Source organism: Giraffa tippelskirchi, chromosome X, assembly GCF_054371585.1.
Source record: "Giraffa tippelskirchi isolate mGirTip1 chromosome X, T2T-mGirTip1v1.2.pri, whole genome shotgun sequence".
Classification (NCBI taxonomy): domain Eukaryota; kingdom Metazoa; phylum Chordata; class Mammalia; order Artiodactyla; family Giraffidae; genus Giraffa; species Giraffa tippelskirchi.
Genome location: NC_137289.1, coordinates 37,340,116 through 37,358,810, shown reverse-complemented (window position 1 = coordinate 37,358,810; position 18,695 = coordinate 37,340,116). Strand labels below are relative to the sequence as shown.

At 51.2% G+C, this 18,695-nt stretch overlaps 1 long non-coding RNA gene across 1 annotated transcript in view; it reads right to left on the bottom strand.

The window, feature by feature from the left end:
• The window catches only part of LOC145536425 (uncharacterized), a 325,058-nt gene that overhangs the window by 303,399 nt on the left and 2,964 nt on the right, over nucleotides 1-18,695 (bottom strand). The window contains exons 3-12 of the long non-coding RNA XR_014075840.1: nucleotides 17,697-17,812; nucleotides 15,774-15,889; nucleotides 13,851-13,966; nucleotides 11,928-12,043; nucleotides 10,005-10,120; nucleotides 8,082-8,270; nucleotides 6,159-6,274; nucleotides 4,236-4,351; nucleotides 2,313-2,428; nucleotides 389-504 (exon numbers count right to left, since the gene is read on the bottom strand). This is a non-coding gene — a long non-coding RNA (uncharacterized LOC145536425). The remainder of the gene's footprint in view (nucleotides 1-388; nucleotides 505-2,312; nucleotides 2,429-4,235; nucleotides 4,352-6,158; nucleotides 6,275-8,081; nucleotides 8,271-10,004; nucleotides 10,121-11,927; nucleotides 12,044-13,850; nucleotides 13,967-15,773; nucleotides 15,890-17,696; nucleotides 17,813-18,695) is intronic.

Below are 18,695 nucleotides of genomic sequence, written 5' to 3'. Positions count from 1 at the left end.
ATGGAACCAGTATAAACTGCACTAAAATACTTCAGAAAATCATCTTTCTGACCTGCAAAGGAGGAAAACACAAAGTACACCTGGGAGTTCGCTTCCACACCCATCAGATGTGTGACATCGGCTCCAGGAAAATAATGGCCCTTGCCGGGCTTGAGTTTAAATGCAATTCGGGCACCTTTGAACTTGCAAAGGGTTGGTAGTTGAAGCAAACAGGGAAAACGTTTCTGATCATTACGATGATACAACTATGGCGACGAAGTATGCCTGAACACGCTACTAACCAGACAGTAACCCGAGAAGTTCAGTGAGAGACCTGCCCTGAGAGAGGTGCCTACTCTTCAGAAGCGGGTAACGGAACCAAAGCACAACTGAGGGCTGTGTTACGTACCTATGAGACGTCTGAAATCAGTGTCTGCTCTTCGTCTGTGCCTCAACGCTGGCTCCACACCAAGGCAACATATGAGCCGTTGATCACTCTCTTTCATTATTTTAGCAAACCGCGACCTGAAGAGGAAAGAAAATACCGTTGAATACCTTTGCCACAGATGCAGATCAATATCCTTCAGGAAGAATTCGGCTTGAAAACGATAAGTAACCAACGAAAACAAAAAACACACCAGTCACCACAAAGTCCCATTAAGAGAAAACAAACCAAAACACCCAATCAAACCACACTACCTACCCCTAGGAGAAGTCAGCATAAATGTCTAGATGGTCTGGACCTTATACTGCAAACCCACTGTGATGTAACTCACTGTAACCATTTAGACTCAGTGTTGTGGACTGAGGCTGCGGTCTAACATACCGATGCCCTTTTCTGCTCACCTACACTACCGGCCCTGAGGTTTCCGAAAAGAATAACCTGTTAGCCCTACAGGCACAGATACACAAACGTTCCCCCCCTCAGCACTTAATTGATTCCCATGAGGGATGAGTGTCCTGGCAGAAGGGACACATGACATAAGTCTAGGGTTTGTTCAGCACACTCAGTCACCTAGCTAGAAACAAGTTACCAAAGTGGACGGAGCCACTTAAGTAAGAGTGCTCTGTGGGGACCAATGTCTACACCTATTGCAAAAGGACCCATTATGACAGGAGCACACACTACGATGCACGGCTAGAACCTGGATGTAGTCCACGTGGCAAGGGTTTTCAACCAAACCCTAATTCGTGAATCATCCAGGTAATTCTGATCCTAACCCTCATCAGTAACAACAAAGTGACAGAATCCATCACTTCCCGGTCTCCCCAGGAGGCAGCGGCCAGGCCACTCGCCTCAGAGTCCCAGAGACTGCTGTGGACGTGGACCCAGAGTTGGACGGCTCCTCTGGATGCCCTTTTCCCTATGGTCTTCCAGCCCAAGAGAGCCCCCGAAAGACGACACGGGTCTTTCCCCAACATTCCAGTGGAGCCAACCCAGCTGGCAGAGTTTGAAAAGTGTTTTTGGCTACCATGGGCCTTTCTGAACACGCAAAAGGGCGGAGGGAGGCGCCCAGCTCCAGAGGGTGGCTGGCATTTCTGGAGCAACACTGCCAGCAAGCGGAACCATTTTGAGCAAGGCGTGCAGGCCCTTCCTGCGGATCCTGCTGGGGGAAGGCCTGTGAAGAGAGGCCCTGGGGAGTGAGGGTTTCGAGCACTCAGAAGATCCTGGGTGAACCTGACTGCCTGGCACCTCACCAGAGCCGGTGTGGGAGCAACAGGTAGTGCTGTTTGGGGCCGGGCTCGCCCACCAAGGAGCCCCTGGCTGTCAAGCCCTCGGGGGCGTGCTGTCGGTGGCGGCCATGTTCAGGAACAAGGCGCTGAAGCTCCTGCCGCCGGCCACCTGGCCCATCCTGCAGGAAGGCTACTTTGGTAGCTTTAGAAGGACTCAGGTTGCTGAACTAACCATGCCTTTGCTCAGTCTCAGCATTAAGGACGGACCTCCATGGAACCAGTATAAACTGCACTAAAATACTTCAGAAAATCATCTTTCTGACCTGCAAAGGAGGAAAACACAAAGTACACCTGGGAGTTCGCTTCCACACCCATCAGATGTGTGACATCGGCTCCAGGAAAATAATGGCCCTTGCCGGGCTTGAGTTTAAATGGAATTCGGGCACCTTTGAACTTGCAAAGGGTTGGTAGTTGAAGCAAACAGGGAAAACGTTTCTGATCATTACGATGATACAACTATGGCGACGAAGTATGCCTGAACACGCTACTAACCAGACAGTAACCCGAGAAGTTCAGTGAGAGACCTGCCCTGAGAGAGGTGCCTACTCTTCAGAAGCGGGTAACGGAACCAAAGCACAACTGAGGGCTGTGTTACGTACCTATGAGACGTCTGAAATCAGTGTCTGCTCTTCGTCTGTGCCTCAACGCTGGCTCCACACCAAGGCAACATATGAGCCGTTTATCACTCTCTTTCATTATTTTAGCAAACCGCGACCTGAAGAGGAAAGAAAATACCGTTGAATACCTTTGCCACAGATGCAGATCAATATCCTTCAGGAAGAATTCGGCTTGAAAACGATAAGTAAACAACGAAAACAAAAAACACACCAGTCACCCCAAAGTCCCATTAGGAGAAAACAAACCTAAACACCCGATCAAACCACACTACCTACCCATAGGAGAAGTCAGCATAAATGTCTAGATGGTCTCGACCTTATATTGCAAACCCACTGTGATGTAACTCACTGTAACCATTTAGACTCAGTGTTGTGGACTGAGGCTGCGGTCTAACATACCGATGCCCTTTTCTGCTCACCTACACTACCGGCCCTGAGGTTTCCAAAAAGAATAACCTGTTAGCCCTGCATGTACAGATACAGAAACGTCCTCCCGCTCAGCACTTAATTGATTCCCATGAGGGATGAGTGTCCTGGCAGAAGGGACACATGACATAAGTCTAGGGTTTGTTCAGCACACTCAGTCACATAGCTGGAAACAAGTTACCAAGGTGGACGGAGCCACTTAAGTAAGAGTGCTCTGTGGGGACCAATGTCTACACCTATTGCAAAAGGACCCATTATGACAGGAGCACACACTACGATGCACGGCTAGAACCTGGATGTATTCCACGAGGCAAGGGTTTTCAACCAAACCCTAATTCGTGAATCATCCAGGTAATTCTGATCCTAACCCTCATCAGTAACAACAAAGTGACAGAATCCATCACTTCCCGGTCTCCCCAGGAGGCAGCGGCCAGGCCACTCGCCTCAGAGTCCCAGAGACTGCTGTGGACGTGGACCCAGAGTTGGACGGCTCCTCTGGATGCCCTTTTCCCTATGGTCTTCCAGCCCAGGAGAGCCCCCGAAAGAGGACACGGGTCTTTCCCCAACATTCCAGTGGAGCCAACCCAGCTGGCAGAGTTTGGAAGGTGTTTTTGGCTACCATGGGCCTTTCTGAACACGCAAAGGGCGGAGGGAGGCGCCCAGCTCCAGAGGGTGGCTGGCATTTCTGGAGCAACACTGCCAGCAAGCGGAACCATTTTGAGCAAGGCGTGCAGGCCCTTCCTGCGGATCCTGCTGGGGGAAGGCCTGTGAAGAGAGGCCCTGGGGAGTGAGGGTTTCGAGCACTCAGAAGATCCTGGGCGAACCTGACTGCCTGGCACCTCACCAGAGCCGGTGTGGGAGCAACAGGTAGTGCTGTTTGGGGCCGGGCTCGCCCACCAAGGAGCCCCTGGCTGTCAAGCCCTCGGGGGCGTGCTGTCGGTGGCGGCCATGTTCAGGAACAAGGCGCTGAAGCTCCTGCCGCCGGCCACCTGGCCCATCCTGCAGGAAGGCTACTTTGGTAGCTTTAGAAGGACTCAGGTTGCTGAACTAACCATGCCTTTGCTCAGTCTCAGCATTAAGGACGGACCTCCATGGAACCAGTATAAACTGCACTAAAATACTTCAGAAAATCATCTTTCTGACCTGCAAAGGAGGAAAACACAAAGTACACCTGGGAGTTCGCTTCCACACCCATCAGATGTGTGACATCGGCTCCAGGAAAATAATGGCCCTTGCCGGGCTTGAGTTTAAATGGAATTCGGGCACCTTTGAACTTGCAAATGGTTGGTAGTTGAAGCAAACAGGGAAAACGTTTCTGATCATTACGATGATACAACTATGGTGACGAAGTATGCCTGAACACGCTACTAACCAGAGAGTAACCCGAGAAGTTCAGTGAGAGACCTGCCCTGAGAGAGGTGCCTATTGTTCAGAAGCGGGTAACGGAACCAAAGCACAACTGAGGGCTGTGTTACGTACCTATGAGACGTCTGAAATCAGTGTCTGCTCTTCGTCTGTGCCTCAACGCTGGCTCCACACCAAGGCAACATATGAGCCGTTGATCACTCTCTTTCATTATTTTAGCAAACCGCGACCTGAAGAGGAAACAAAATACCGTTGAATACCTTTGCCACAGATGCAGATCAATATCCTTCAGGAAGAATTCGGCTTGAAAACGATAAGTAACCAACGAAAACAAAAAACACACCAGTCACCCCAAAGTCCCATTAGGAGAAAACAAACCAAAACACCCGATCAAACCACACTACCTACCCCTAGGAGAAGTCAGCATAAATGTCTAGATGGTCTGGACCTTATACTGCAAACCCACTGTGATGTAACTCACTGTAACCATTTAGACTCAGTGTTGTGGACTGAGGCTGCGGTCTAACATACCGATGCCCTTTTCTGCTCACCTACACTACCGGCCCTGAGGTTTCCGAAAAGAATAACCTGTTAGCCCTGCATGCACAGATACACAAACGTTCTCCCGCTCAGCACTTAATTGATTCCCATGAGGGATGAGTGTCCTGGCAGAAGGGACACATGACATAAGTCTAGGGTTTGTTCAGCACACTCAGTCACCTAGCTAGAAACAAGTTACCAAAGTGGACGGAGCCACTTAAGTAAGAGTGTTCTGTGGGGACCAATGTCTACACCTATTGCAAAAGGACCCATTATGACAGGAGCACACACTACGATGCACGGCTAGAACCTGGATGTATTCCACGTGGCAAGGGTTTTCAACCAAACCCTAATTCGTGAATCATCCAGGTAATTCTGATCCTAACCCTCATCAGTAACAACAAAGTGACAGAATCCATCACTTCCCGGTCTCCCCAGGAGGCAGCGGCCAGGCCACTCGCCTCAGAGTCCCAGAGACTGCTGTGGACGTGGACCCAGAGTTGGACGGCTCCTCTGGATGCCCTTTTCCCTATGGTCTTCCAGCCCAGGAGAGCCCCCGAAAGAGGACACGGGTCTTTCCCCAACATTCCAGTGGAGCCAACCCAGCTGGCAGAGTTTGGAAGGTGTTTTTGGCTACCATGGGCCTTTCTGAACACGCAAAGGGCGGAGGGAGGCGCCCAGCTCCAGAGGGTGGCTGGCATTTCTGGAGCAACACTGCCAGCAAGCGGAACCATTTTGAGCAAGGCGTGCAGGCCCTTCCTGCGGATCCTGCTGGGGGAAGGCCTGTGAAGAGAGGCCCTGGGGAGTGAGGGTTTCGAGCACTCAGAAGATCCTGGGCGAACCTGACTGCCTGGCACCTCACCAGAGCCGGTGTGGGAGCAACAGGTAGTGCTGTTTGGGGCCGGGCTCGCCCACCAAGGAGCCCCTGGATGTCAAGCCCTCGGGGGCGTGCTGTCGGTGGCGGCCATGTTCAGGAACAAGGCGCTGAAGCTCCTGCCGCCGGCCACCTGGCCCATCCTGCAGGAAGGCTACTTTGGTAGCTTTAGAAGGACTCAGGTTGCTGAACTAACCATGCCTTTGCTCAGTCTCAGCATTAAGGACGGACCTCCATGGAACCAGTATAAACTGCACTAAAATACTTCAGAAAATCATCTTTCTGACCTGCAAAGGAGGAAAACACAAAGTACACCTGGGAGTTCGCTTCCACACCCATCAGATGTGTGACATCGGCTCCAGGAAAATAATGGCCCTTGCCGGGCTTGAGTTTAAATGGAATTCGGGCACCTTTGAACTTGCAAAGGGTTGGTAGTTGAAGCAAACAGGGAAAACGTTTCTGATCATTACGATGATACAACTATGGCGACGAAGTATGCCTGAACACGCTACTAACCAGACAGTAACCCGAGAAGTTCAGTGAGAGACCTGCCCTGAGAGAGGTGCCTACTCTTCAGAAGCGGGTAACGGAACCAAAGCACAACTGAGGGCTGTGTTACGTACCTATGAGACGTCTGAAATCAGTGTCTGCTCTTCGTCTGTGCCTCAACGCTGGCTCCACACCAAGGCAACATATGAGCCGTTGATCACTCTCTTTCATTATTTTAGCAAACCGCGACCTGAAGAGGAAACAAAATACCGTTGAATACCTTTGCCACAGATGCAGATCAATATCCTTCAGGAAGAATTCGGCTTGAAAACGATAAGTAACCAACGAAAACAAAAAACACACCAGTCACCCCAAAGTCCCATTAGGAGAAAACAAACCAAAACACCCGATCAAACCACACTACCTACCCCTAGGAGAAGTCAGCATAAATGTCTAGATGGTCTGGACCTTATACTGCAAACCCACTGTGATGTAACTCACTGTAACCATTTAGACTCAGTGTTGTGGACTGAGGCTGCGGTCTAACATACCGATGCCCTTTTCTGCTCACCTACACTACCGGCCCTGAGGTTTCCGAAAAGAATAACCTGTTAGCCCTGCATGCACAGATACACAAACGTTCTCCCGCTCAGCACTTAATTGATTCCCATGAGGGATGAGTGTCCTGGCAGAAGGGACACATGACATAAGTCTAGGGTTTGTTCAGCACACTCAGTCACCTAGCTAGAAACAAGTTACCAAAGTGGACGGAGCCACTTAAGTAAGAGTGCTCTGTGGGGACCAATGTCTACACCTATTGCAAAAGGACCCATTATGACAGGAGCACACACTACGATGCACGGCTAGAACCTGGATGTATTCCACGAGGCAAGGGTTTTCAACCAAACCCTAATTCGTGAATCATCCAGGTAATTCTGATCCTAACCCTCATCAGTAACAACAAAGTGACAGAATCCATCACTTCCCGGTCTCCCCAGGAGGCAGCGGCCAGGCCACTCGCCTCAGAGTCCCAGAGACTGCTGTGGACGTGGACCCAGAGTTGGACGGCTCCTCTGGATGCCCTTTTCCCTATGGTCTTCCAGCCCAGGAGAGCCCCCGAAAGAGGACACGGGTCTTTCCCCAACATTCCAGTGGAGCCAACCCAGCTGGCAGAGTTTGGAAGGTGTTTTTGGCTACCATGGGCCTTTCTGAACACGCAAAGGGCGGAGGGAGGCGCCCAGCTCCAGAGGGTGGCTGGCATTTCTGGAGCAACACTGCCAGCAAGCGGAACCATTTTGAGCAAGGCGTGCAGGCCCTTCCTGCGGATCCTGCTGGGGGAAGGCCTGTGAAGAGAGGCCCTGGGGAGTGAGGGTTTCGAGCACTCAGAAGATCCTGGGCGAACCTGACTGCCTGGCACCTCACCAGAGCCGGTGTGGGAGCAACAGGTAGTGCTGTTTGGGGCCGGGCTCGCCCACCAAGGAGCCCCTGGCTGTCAAGCCCTCGGGGGCGTGCTGTCGGTGGCGGCCATGTTCAGGAACAAGGCGCTGAAGCTCCTGCCGCCGGCCACCTGGCCCATCCTGCAGGAAGGCAACTTTGGTAGGTTTAGAAGGACTCAGGTTGCTGAACTAACCATGCCTTTGCTCAGTCTCAGCATTAAGGACGGACCTCCATGGAACCAGTATAAACTGCACTAAAATACTTCAGAAAATCATCTTTCTGACCTGCAAAGGAGGAAAACACAAAGTACACCTGGGAGTTCGCTTCCACACCCATCAGATGTGTGACATCGGCTCCAAAAAAATAATGGCCCTTGCCGGGCTTGAGTTTAAATGCAATTCGGGCACCTTTGAACTTGCAAAGGGTTGGTAGTTGAAGCAAACAGGGAAAACGTTTCTGATCATTACGATGATACAACTATGGCGACGAAGTATGCCTGAACACGCTACTAACCAGACAGTAACCCGAGAAGTTCAGTGAGAGACCTGCCCTGAGAGAGGTGCCTACTCTTCAGAAGCGGGTAACGGAACCAAAGCACAACTGAGGGCTGTGTTACGTACCTATGAGACGTCTGAAATCAGTGTCTGCTCTTCGTCTGTGCCTCAACGCTGGCTCCACACCAAGGCAACATATGAGCCGTTGATCACTCTCTTTCATTATTTTAGCAAACCGCGACATGAAGAGGAAAGAAAATACCGTTGAATACCTTTGCCACAGATGCAGATCAATATCCTTCAGGAAGAATTCGGCTTGAAAACGATAAGTAACCAACGAAAACAAAAAACACACCAGTCACCACAAAGTCCCATTAGGAGAAAACAAACCAAAACACCCGATCAAACCACATTACCTACCCCTAGGAGAAGTCAGCATAAATGTCTAGATGGTCTGGACCTTATACTGCAAACCCACTGTGATGTAACTCACTGTAACCATTTAGACTCACTGTTGTGGACTGAGGCTGCGGTCTAACATACCGATGCCCTTTTCTGCTCACCTACACTACCGGCCCTGAGGTTTCCGAAAAGAATAACCTGTTAGCCCTGCATGTACAGATACACAAACGTTCTCCCGCTCAGCACTTAATTGATTCCCATGAGGGATGAGTGTCCTGGCAGAAGGGACACATGACATAAGTCTAGGGTTTGTTCAGCACACTCAGTCACCTAGCTAGAAACAAGTTACCAAAGTGGACGGAGCCACTTAAGTAAGAGTGCTCTGTGGGGACCAATGTCTACACCTATTGCAAAAGGACCCATTATGACAGGAGCACACACTACGATGCACGGCTAGAACCTGGATGTATTCCACGAGGCAAGGGTTTTCAACCAAACCCTAATTCGTGAATCATCCAGGTAATTCTGATCCTAACCCTCATCAGTAACAACAAAGTGACAGAATCCATCACTTCCCGGTCTCCCCAGGAGGCAGCGGCCAGGCCACTCGCCTCAGAGTCCCAGAGACTGCTGTGGACGTGGACCCAGAGTTGGACGGCTCCTCTGGATGCCCTTTTCCCTATGGTCTTCCAGCCCAGGAGAGCCCCCGAAAGAGGACACGGGTCTTTCCCCAACATTCCAGTGGAGCCAACCCAGCTGGCAGAGTTTGGAAGGTGTTTTTAGCTACCATGGGCCTTTCTGAACACACAAAGGGCGGAGGGAGGCGCCCAGCTCCAGAGGGTGGCTGGCATTTCTGGAGCAACACTGCCAGCAAGCGGAACCATTTTGAGCAAGGCGTGCAGGCCCTTCCTGCGGATCCTGCTGGGGGAAGGCCTGTGAAGAGAGGCCCTGGGGAGTGAGGGTTTCGAGCACTCAGAAGATCCTGGGCGAACCTGACTGCCTGGCACCTCACCAGAGCCGGTGTGGGAGCAACAGGTAGTGCTGTTTGGGGCCGGGCTCGCCCACCAAGGAGCCCCTGGCTGTCAAGCCCTCGGGGGCGTGCTGTCGGTGGCGGCCATGTTCAGGAACAAGGCGCTGAAGCTCCTGCCGCCGGCCACCTGGCCCATCCTGCAGGAAGGCTACTTTGGTAGGTTTAGAAGGACTCAGGTTGCTGAACTAACCATGCCTTTGCTCAGTCTCAGCATTAAGGACGGACCTCCATGGAACCAGTATAAACTGCACTAAAATACTTCAGAAAATCATCTTTCTGACCTGCAAAGGAGGAAAACACAAAGTACACCTGGGAGTTCGCTTCCACACCCATCAGATGTGTGACATCGGCTCCAGGAAAATAATGGCCCTTGCCGGGCTTGAGTTTAAATGCAATTCGGGCACCTTTGAACTTGCAAAGGGTTGGTAGTTGAAGCAAACAGGGAAAACGTTTCTGATCATTACGATGATACAACTATGGCGACGAAGTATGCCTGAACACGCTACTAACCAGACAGTAACCCGAGAAGTTCAGTGAGAGACCTGCCCTGAGAGAGGTGCCTACTCTTCAGAAGCGGGTAACGGAACCAAAGCACAACTGAGGGCTGTGTTAAGTACCTATGAGACGTCTGAAATCAGTGTCTGCTCTTCGTCTGTGCCTCAACGCTGGCTCCACACCAAGGCAACATATGAGCCGTTGATCACTCTCTTTCATTATTTTAGCAAACCGCGACCTGAAGAGGAAAGAAAATACCGTTGAATACCTTTGCCACAGATGCAGATCAATATCCTTCAGGAAGAATTCGGCTTGAAAACGATAAGTAACCAACGAAAACAAAAAACACACCAGTCACCACAAAGTCCCATTAGGAGAAAACAAACCAAAACACCCGATCAAACCACACTACCTACCCCTAGGAGAAGTCAGCATAAATGTCTAGATGGTCTGGACCTTATACTGCAAACCCACTGTGATGTAACTCACTGTAACCATTTAGACTCAGTGTTGTGGACTGAGGCTGCGGTCTAACATACCGATGCCCTTTTCTGCTCACCTACACTACCGGCCCTGAGGTTTCCGAAAAGAATAACCTGTTAGCCCTGCATGTACAGATACACAAACGTTCTCCCGCTCAGCACTTAATTGATTCCCATGAGGGATGAGTGTCCTGGCAGAAGGGACACATGACATAAGTCTAGGGTTTTTTCAGCACACTCAGTCACCTAGCTAGAAACAAGTTACCAAAGTGGCCGGAGCCACTTAAGTAAGACTGCTCTGTGGGGACCAATGTCTACACCTATTGCAAAAGGACCCATTATGACAGGAGCACACACTACGATGCACGGCTAGAACCTGGATGTAGTCCACGTGGCAAGGGTTTTCAACCAAACCATTATTCGTGAATCATCCAGGTAATTCTGGTCCTAACCCTCATCAGTAACAACAAAGTGACAGAATCCATCACTTCCCGGTCTCCCCAGGAGGCAGCGGCCAGGCCACTCGCCTCAGAGTCCCAGAGACTGCTGTGGACGTGGACCCAGAGTTGGACGGCTCCTCTGGATGCCCTTTTCCCTATGGTCTTCCAGCCCAGGAGAGCCCCCGAAAGAGGACACGGGTCTTTCCCCAACATTCCAGTGGAGCCAACCCAGCTGGCAGAGTTTGGAAGGTGTTTTTGGCTACCATGGGCCTTTCTGAACACGCAAAGGGCGGAGGGAGGCGCCCAGCTCCAGAGGGTGGCTGGCATTTCTGGAGCAACACTGCCAGCAAGCGGAACCATTTTGAGCAAGGCGTGCAGGCCCTTCCTGCGGATCCTGCTGGGGGAAGGCCTGTGAAGAGAGGCCCTGGGGAGTGAGGGTTTCGAGCACTCAGAAGATCCTGGGCGAACCTGACTGCCTGGCACCTCACCAGAGCCGGTGTGGGAGCAACAGGTAGTGCTGTTTGGGGCCGGGCTCGCCCACCAAGGAGCCCCTGGCTGTCAAGCCCTCGGGGGCGTGCTGTCGGTGGCGGCCATGTTCAGGAACAAGGCGCTGAAGCTCCTGCCGCCGGCCACCTGGCCCATCCTGCAGGAAGGCTACTTTGGTAGGTTTAGAAGGACTCAGGTTGCTGAACTAACCATGCCTTTGCTCAGTCTCAGCATTAAGGACGGACCTCCATGGAACCAGTATAAACTGCACTAAAATACTTCAGAAAATCATCTTTCTGACCTGCAAAGGAGGAAAACACAAAGTACACCTGGGAGTTCGCTTCCACACCCATCAGATGTGTGACATAGGCTCCAGGAAAATAATGGCCCTTGCCGGGCTTGAGTTTAAATGCAATTCGGGCACCTTTGAACTTGCAAAGGGTTGGTAGTTGAAGCAAACAGGGAAAACGTTTCTGATCATTACGATGATACAACTATGGCGACGAAGTATGCCTGAACACGCTACTAACCAGACAGTAACCCGAGAAGTTCAGTGAGAGACCTGCCCTGAGAGAGGTGCCTACTCTTCAGAAGCGGGTAACGGAACCAAAGCACAACTGAGGGCTGTGTTACGTACCTATGAGACGTCTGAAATCAGTGTCTGCTCTTCGTCTGTGCCTCAATGCTGGCTCCACACCAAGGCAACATATGAGCCGTTGATCACTCTCTTTCATTATTTTAGCAAACCGCGACCTGAAGAGGAAAGAAAATACCGTTGAATACCTTTGCCACAGATGCAGATCAATATCCTTCAGGAAGATTTCGGCTTGAAAACGGTAAGTAACCAACGAAAACAAAAAACACACCAGTCACCACAAAGTCCCATTAAGAGAAAACAAACCAAAACACCCGATCAAACCACACTACCTACCCCTAGGAGAAGTCAGCATAAATGTCTAGATGGTCTGGACCTTATACTGCAAACCCACTGTGATGTAACTCACTGTAACCATTTAGACTCAGTGTTGTGGACTGAGGCTGCGGTCTAACATACCGATGCCCTTTTCTGCTCACCTACACTACCGGCCCTGAGGTTTCCAAAAAGAATAACCTGTTAGCCCTACATGCACAGATACACAAACGTTCCCCCCCTCAGCACTTAATTAATTCCCATGAGGGATGAGTGTCCTGGCAGAAGGGACACATGACATAAGTCTAGGGTTTGTTCAGCACACTCAGTCACCTAGCTAGAAACAAGTTACCAAAGTGGCCGGAGCCACTTAAGTAAGAGTGCTCTGTGGGGACCAATGTCTACACCTATTGCAAAAGGACCCATTATGACAGGAGCACACACTACGATGCACGGCTAGAACCTGGATGTAGTCCACGTGGCAAGGGTTTTCAACCAAACCCTAATTCGTGAATCATCCAGGTAATTCTGATCCTAACCCTCATCAGTAACAACAAAGTGACAGAATCCATCACTTCCCGGTCTCCCCAGGAGGCAGCGGCCAGGCCACTCGCCTCAGAGTCCCAGAGACTGCTGTGGACGTGGACCCAGAGTTGGACGGCTCCTCTGGATGCCCTTTTCCCTATGGTCTTCTAGCCCAGGAGAGCCCCCGAAAGAGGACACGGGTCTTTCCCCAACATTCCAGTGGAGCCAACCCAGCTGGCAGAGTTTGGAAGGTGTTTTTGGCTACCATGGGCCTTTCTGAACACGCAAAGGGCGGAGGGAGGCGCCCAGCTCCAGAGGGTGGCTGGCATTTCTGGAGCAACACTGCCAGCAAGCGGAACCATTTTGAGCAAGGCGTGCAGGCCCTTCCTGCGGATCCTGCTGGGGGAAGGCCTGTGAAGAGAGGCCCTGGGGAGTGAGGGTTTCGAGCACTCAGAAGATCCTGGGCAAACCTGACTGCCTGGCACCTCACCAGAGCCGGTGTGGGAGCAACAGGTAGTGCTGTTTGGGGCCGGGCTCGCCCACCAAGGAGCCCCTGGCTGTCAAGCTCTCGGGGGCGTGCTGTCGGTGGCGGCCATGTTCAGGAACAAGGCGCTGAAGCTCCTGCCGCCGGCCACCTGGCCCATCCTGCAGGAAGGCAACTTTGGTAGGTTTAGAAGGACTCAGGTTGCTGAACTAACCATGCCTTTGCTCAGTGTCAGCATTAAGGACGGACCTCCATGGAACCAGTATAAACTGCACTAAAATACTTCAGAAAATCATCTTTCTGACCTGCAAAGGAGGAAAACACAAAGTACACCTGGGAGTTCGCTTCCACACCCATCAGATGTGTGACATCGGCTCCAGGAAAATAATGGCCCTTGCCGGGCTTGAGTTTAAATGCAATTCGGGCACCTTTGAACTTGCAAATGGTTGGTAGTTGAAGCAAACAGGGAAAACGTTTCTGATCATTACGATGATACAACTATGGCGACGAAGTATGCCTGAACACGCTACTAACCAGACAGTAACCCGAGAAGTTCAGTGAGAGACCTGCCCTGAGAGAGGTGCCTACTCTTCAGAAGCGGGTAACGGAACCAAAGCACAACTGAGGGCTGTGTTACGTACCTATGAGACGTCTGAAATCAGTGTCTGCTCTTCGTCTGTGCCTCAACGCTGGCTCCACACCAAGGCAACATATGAGCCGTTGATCACTCTCTTTCATTATTTTAGCAAACCGCGACCTGAAGACGAAAGAAAATACCGTTGAATACCTTTGCCACAGATGCAGATCAATATCCTTCAGGAAGAATTCGGCTTGAAAACGATAAGTAACCAACGAAAACAAAAAACACACCAGTCACCACAAAGTCCCATTAAGAGAAAATAAACCAAAACACCTGATCAAACCACAGTACCTACCCCTAGGAGAAGTCAGCATAAATGTCTAGATGCTCTGGACCTTATACTGCAAACCCACTGTGATGTAACTCACTGTAACCATTTAGACTCAGTGTTGTGGACTGAGGCTGCGGTCTAACATACCGATGCCCTTTTCTGCTCACCTACACTACCGGCCCTGAGGTTTCCGAAAAGAATAACCTGTTAGCCCTGCATGCACAGATACACAAACATTCTCCCGCTCAGCACTTAATTGATTCCCATGAGGGATGAGTGTCCTGGCAGAAGGGACACATGACATAAGTCTAGGGTTTGTTCAGCACACTCAGTCACCTAGCTAGAAACAAGTTACCAAAGTGGCCGGAGCCACTTAAGTAAGAGTGCTCTGTGGGGACCAATGTCTACACCTATTGCAAAAGGACCCATTATGACAGGAGCACACACTACGATGCACGGCTAGAACCTGGATGTAGTCCACGTGGCAAGGGTTTTCAACCAAAACCTAATTCGTGAATCATCCAGGTAATTCTGATCCTAACCCTCATCAGTAACAACAAAGTGACAGAATCCATCACTTCCCGGTCTCCCCAGGAGGCAGCGGCCAGGCCACTCGCCTCACAGTCCCAGAGACTGCTGTGGACGTGGACCCAGAGTTGGACGGCTCCTCTGGATGCCCTTTTCCCTATGGTCTTCCAGCCCAGGAGAGCCCCCGAAAGAGGACACGGGTCTTTCCCCAACATTCCAGTGGAGCCAACCCAGCTGGCAGAGTTTGGAAGGTGTTTTTGGCTACCATGGGCCTTTCTGAACACGCAAAGGGCGGAGGGAGGCGCCCAGCTCCAGAGGGTGGCTGGCATTTCTGGAGCAACAATGCCAGCAAGCGAAACCATTTTGAGCAAGGCGTGCAGGCCCTTCCTGCGGATCCTGCTGGGGGAAGGCCTGTGAAGAGAGGCCCTGGGGAGTGAGGGTTTCGAACACTCAGAAGATCCTGGGCAAACCTGACTGCCTGACACCTCACCAGAGCTGGTGTGGGAGCAACAGGTAGTGCTGTTTGGGGCCGGGCTCGCCCACCAAGGAGCCCCTGGCTGTCAAGCCCTCGGGGGCGTGCTGTCGGTGGCGGCCAAGTTCAGGAACAAGGCGCTGAAGCTCCTGCCGCCGGCCACCTGGCCCATCCTGCAGGAAGGCTACTTTGGTAGGTTTAGAAGGACTCAGGTTGCTGAACTAACCATGCCTTTGCTCAGTCTCAGCATTAAGGACGGACCTCCATGGAACCAGTATAAACTGCACTAAAACACTTCAGAAAATCATCTTTCTGACCTGCAAAGGAGGAAAACACAAAGTACACCTGGGAGTTCGCTTCCACACCCATCAGATGTGTGACATCGGCTCCAGGAAAATAATGGCCCTTGCCGGGCTTGAGTTTAAATGGAATTCGGGCACCTTTGAACTTGCAAAGGGTTGGTAGTTGAAGCAAACAGGGAAAACGGTTCTGATCATTACGATGATACAAGATTGGCGACGAAATATGCCTGAACACGCTACTAACCAGACAGTAACCCGAGAAGTTCAGTGAGAGACCTGCCCTGAGAGAGGTGCCTACTCTTCAGAAGCGGGTAACGGAACCAAAGCACAACTGAGGGCTGTGTTACGTACCTATGAGACGTCTGAAATCAGTGTCTGCTCTTCGTCTGTGCCTCAACGCTGGCTCCACACCAAGGCAACATATGAGCCGTTGATCACTCTCTTTCATTATTTTAGCAAACCGCGACCTGAAGAGGAAAGAAAATACCGTTGAATACCTTTGCCACAGATGCAGATCAATATCCTTCAGGAAGAATTCGGCTTGAAAACGATAAGTAACCAACGAAAACAAAAAACACACCAGTCACCACAAAGTCCCATTAGGAGAAAACAAACCAAAACACCCGATCAAACCACACTACCTACCCCTAGGAGAAGTCAGCATAAATGTCTAGATGGTCTGGACCTTATACTGCAAACCCACTGTGATGTAACTCACTGTAACCATTTAGACTCAGTGTTGTGGACTGAGGCTGCGGTCTAACATACCGATGCCCTTTTCTGCTCACCTACACTACCGGCCCTGAGGTTTCCGAAAAGAATAACCTGTTAGCCCTGCATGCACAGATACACAAACGTTCTCCCGCTCAGCACTTAATTGATTCCCATGAGGGATGAGTGTCCTGGCAGAAGGGACACATGACATAAGTCTAGGGTTTGTTCAGCACACTCAGTCACCTAGCTAGAAACAAGTTACCAAAGTGGACGGAGCCACTTAAGTAAGAGTGCTCTGTGGGGACCAATGTCTACACCTATTGCAAAAGGACCCATTATGACAGGAGCACACACTACGATGCACGGCTAGAACCTGGATGTATTCCACGTGGCAAGGGTTTTCAACCAAACCCTAATTCGTGAATCATCCAGGTAATTCTGATACTAACCCTCATCAGTAACAACAAAGTGACAGAATCCATCACTTCCCGGTCTCCCCAGGAGGCAGCGGCCAGGCCACTCGCCTCAGAGTCCCAGAGACTGCTGTGGACGTGGACCCAGAGTTGGACGGCTCCTCTGGATGCCCTTTTCCCTATGGTCTTCCAGCCCAGGAGAGCCCCCGAAAGAGGACACGGGTCTTTCCCCAACATTCCAGTGGAGCCAACCCAGCTGGCAGAGTTTGGAAGGTGTTTTTGGCTACCATGGGCCTTTCTGAACACGCAAAGGGCGGAGGGAGGCGCCCAGCTCCAGAGGGTGGCTGGCATTTCTGGAGCAACACTGCCAGCAAGCGGAACCATTTTGAGCAAGGCGTGCAGGCCCTTCCTGCGGATCCTGCTGGGGGAAGGCCTGTGAAGAGAGGCCCTGGGGAGTGAGGGTTTCGAGCACTCAGAAGATCCTGGGCGAACCTGACTGCCTGGCACCTCACCAGAGCCGGTGTGGGAGCAACAGGTAGTGCTGTTTGGGGCCGGGCTCGCCCACCAAGGAGCCCCTGGCTGTCAAGCCCTCGGGGGCGTGCTGTCGGTGGCGGCCATGTTCAGGAACAAGGCGCTGAAGCTCCTGCCGCCGGCCACCTGGCCCATCCTGCAGGAAGGCTACTTTGGTAGGTTTAGAAGGACTCAGGTTGCTGAACTAACCATGCCTTTGCTCAGTCTCAGCATTAAGGACGGACCTCCATGGAACCAGTATAAACTGCACTAAAATACTTCAGAAAATCATCTTTCTGACCTGCAAAGGAGGAAAACACAAAGTACACCTGGGAGTTCGCTTCCACACCCATCAGATGTGTGACATCGGCTCCAGGAAAATAATGGCCCTTGCCGGGCTTGAGTTTAAATGCAATTCGGGCACCTTTGAACTTGCAAATGGTTGGTAGTTGAAGCAAACAGGGAAAATGTTTCTGATCATTACGATGATACAACTATGGCGACGAAGTATGCCTGAACACGCTACTAACCAGACAGTAACCCGAGAAGTTCAGTGAGAGACCTGCCCTGAGAGAGGTGCCTACTCTTCAGAAGCGGGTAACGGAACCAAAGCACAACTGAGGGCTGTGTTACGTACCTATGAGACGTCTGAAATCAGTGTCTGCTCTTCGTCTGTGCCTCAACGCTGGCTCCACACCAAGGCAACATATGAGCCGTTGATCACTCTCTTTCATTATTTTAGCAAACCGCGACCTGAAAAGGAAAGAAAATACCGTTGAATACCTTTGCCACAGATGCAGATCAATATCCTTCAGGAAGAATTCGGCTTGAAAATGATAAGTAACCAACGAAAACAAAAAACACACCAGTCACCACAAAGTCCCATTAAGAGAAAATAAACCAAAACACCTGATCAAACCACAGTACCTACCCCTAGGAGAAGTCAGCATAAATGTCTAGATGGTCTGGACCTTATACTGCAAACCCACTGTGATGTAACTCACTGTAACCATTTAGACTCAGTGTGTGGACTGAGGCTGCGGTCTAACATACCGATGCCCTTTTCTGCTCACCTACACTACCGGCCCTGAGGTTTCCGAAAAGAATAACCTGTTAGCCCTGCATGCACAGATACACAAACGTTCTCCCGCTCAGCACTTAATTGATTCCCATGAGGGATGAGTGTCCTGGCAGAAGGGACACATGACATAAGTCTAGGGTTTGTTCAGCACACTCAGTCACCTAGCTAGAAACAAGTTACCAAAGTGGACGGAGCCACTTAAGTAAGAGTGCTCTGTGGGGACCAATGTCTACACCTATTGCAAAAGGACCCATTATGACAGGAGCACACACTACGATGCACGGCTAGAACCTGGATGTATTCCACGTGGCAAGGGTTTTCAACCAAACCCTAATTCGTGAATCATCCAGGTAATTCTGATACTAACCCTCATCAGTAACAACAAAGTGACAGAATCCATCACTTCCCGGTCTCCCCAGGAGGCAGCGGCCAGGCCACTCGCCTCAGAGTCCCAGAGACTGCTGTGGACGTGGACCCAGAGTTGGACGGCTCCTCTGGATGCCCTTTTCCCTATGGTCTTCCAGCCCAGGAGAGCCCCCGAAAGAGGACACGGGT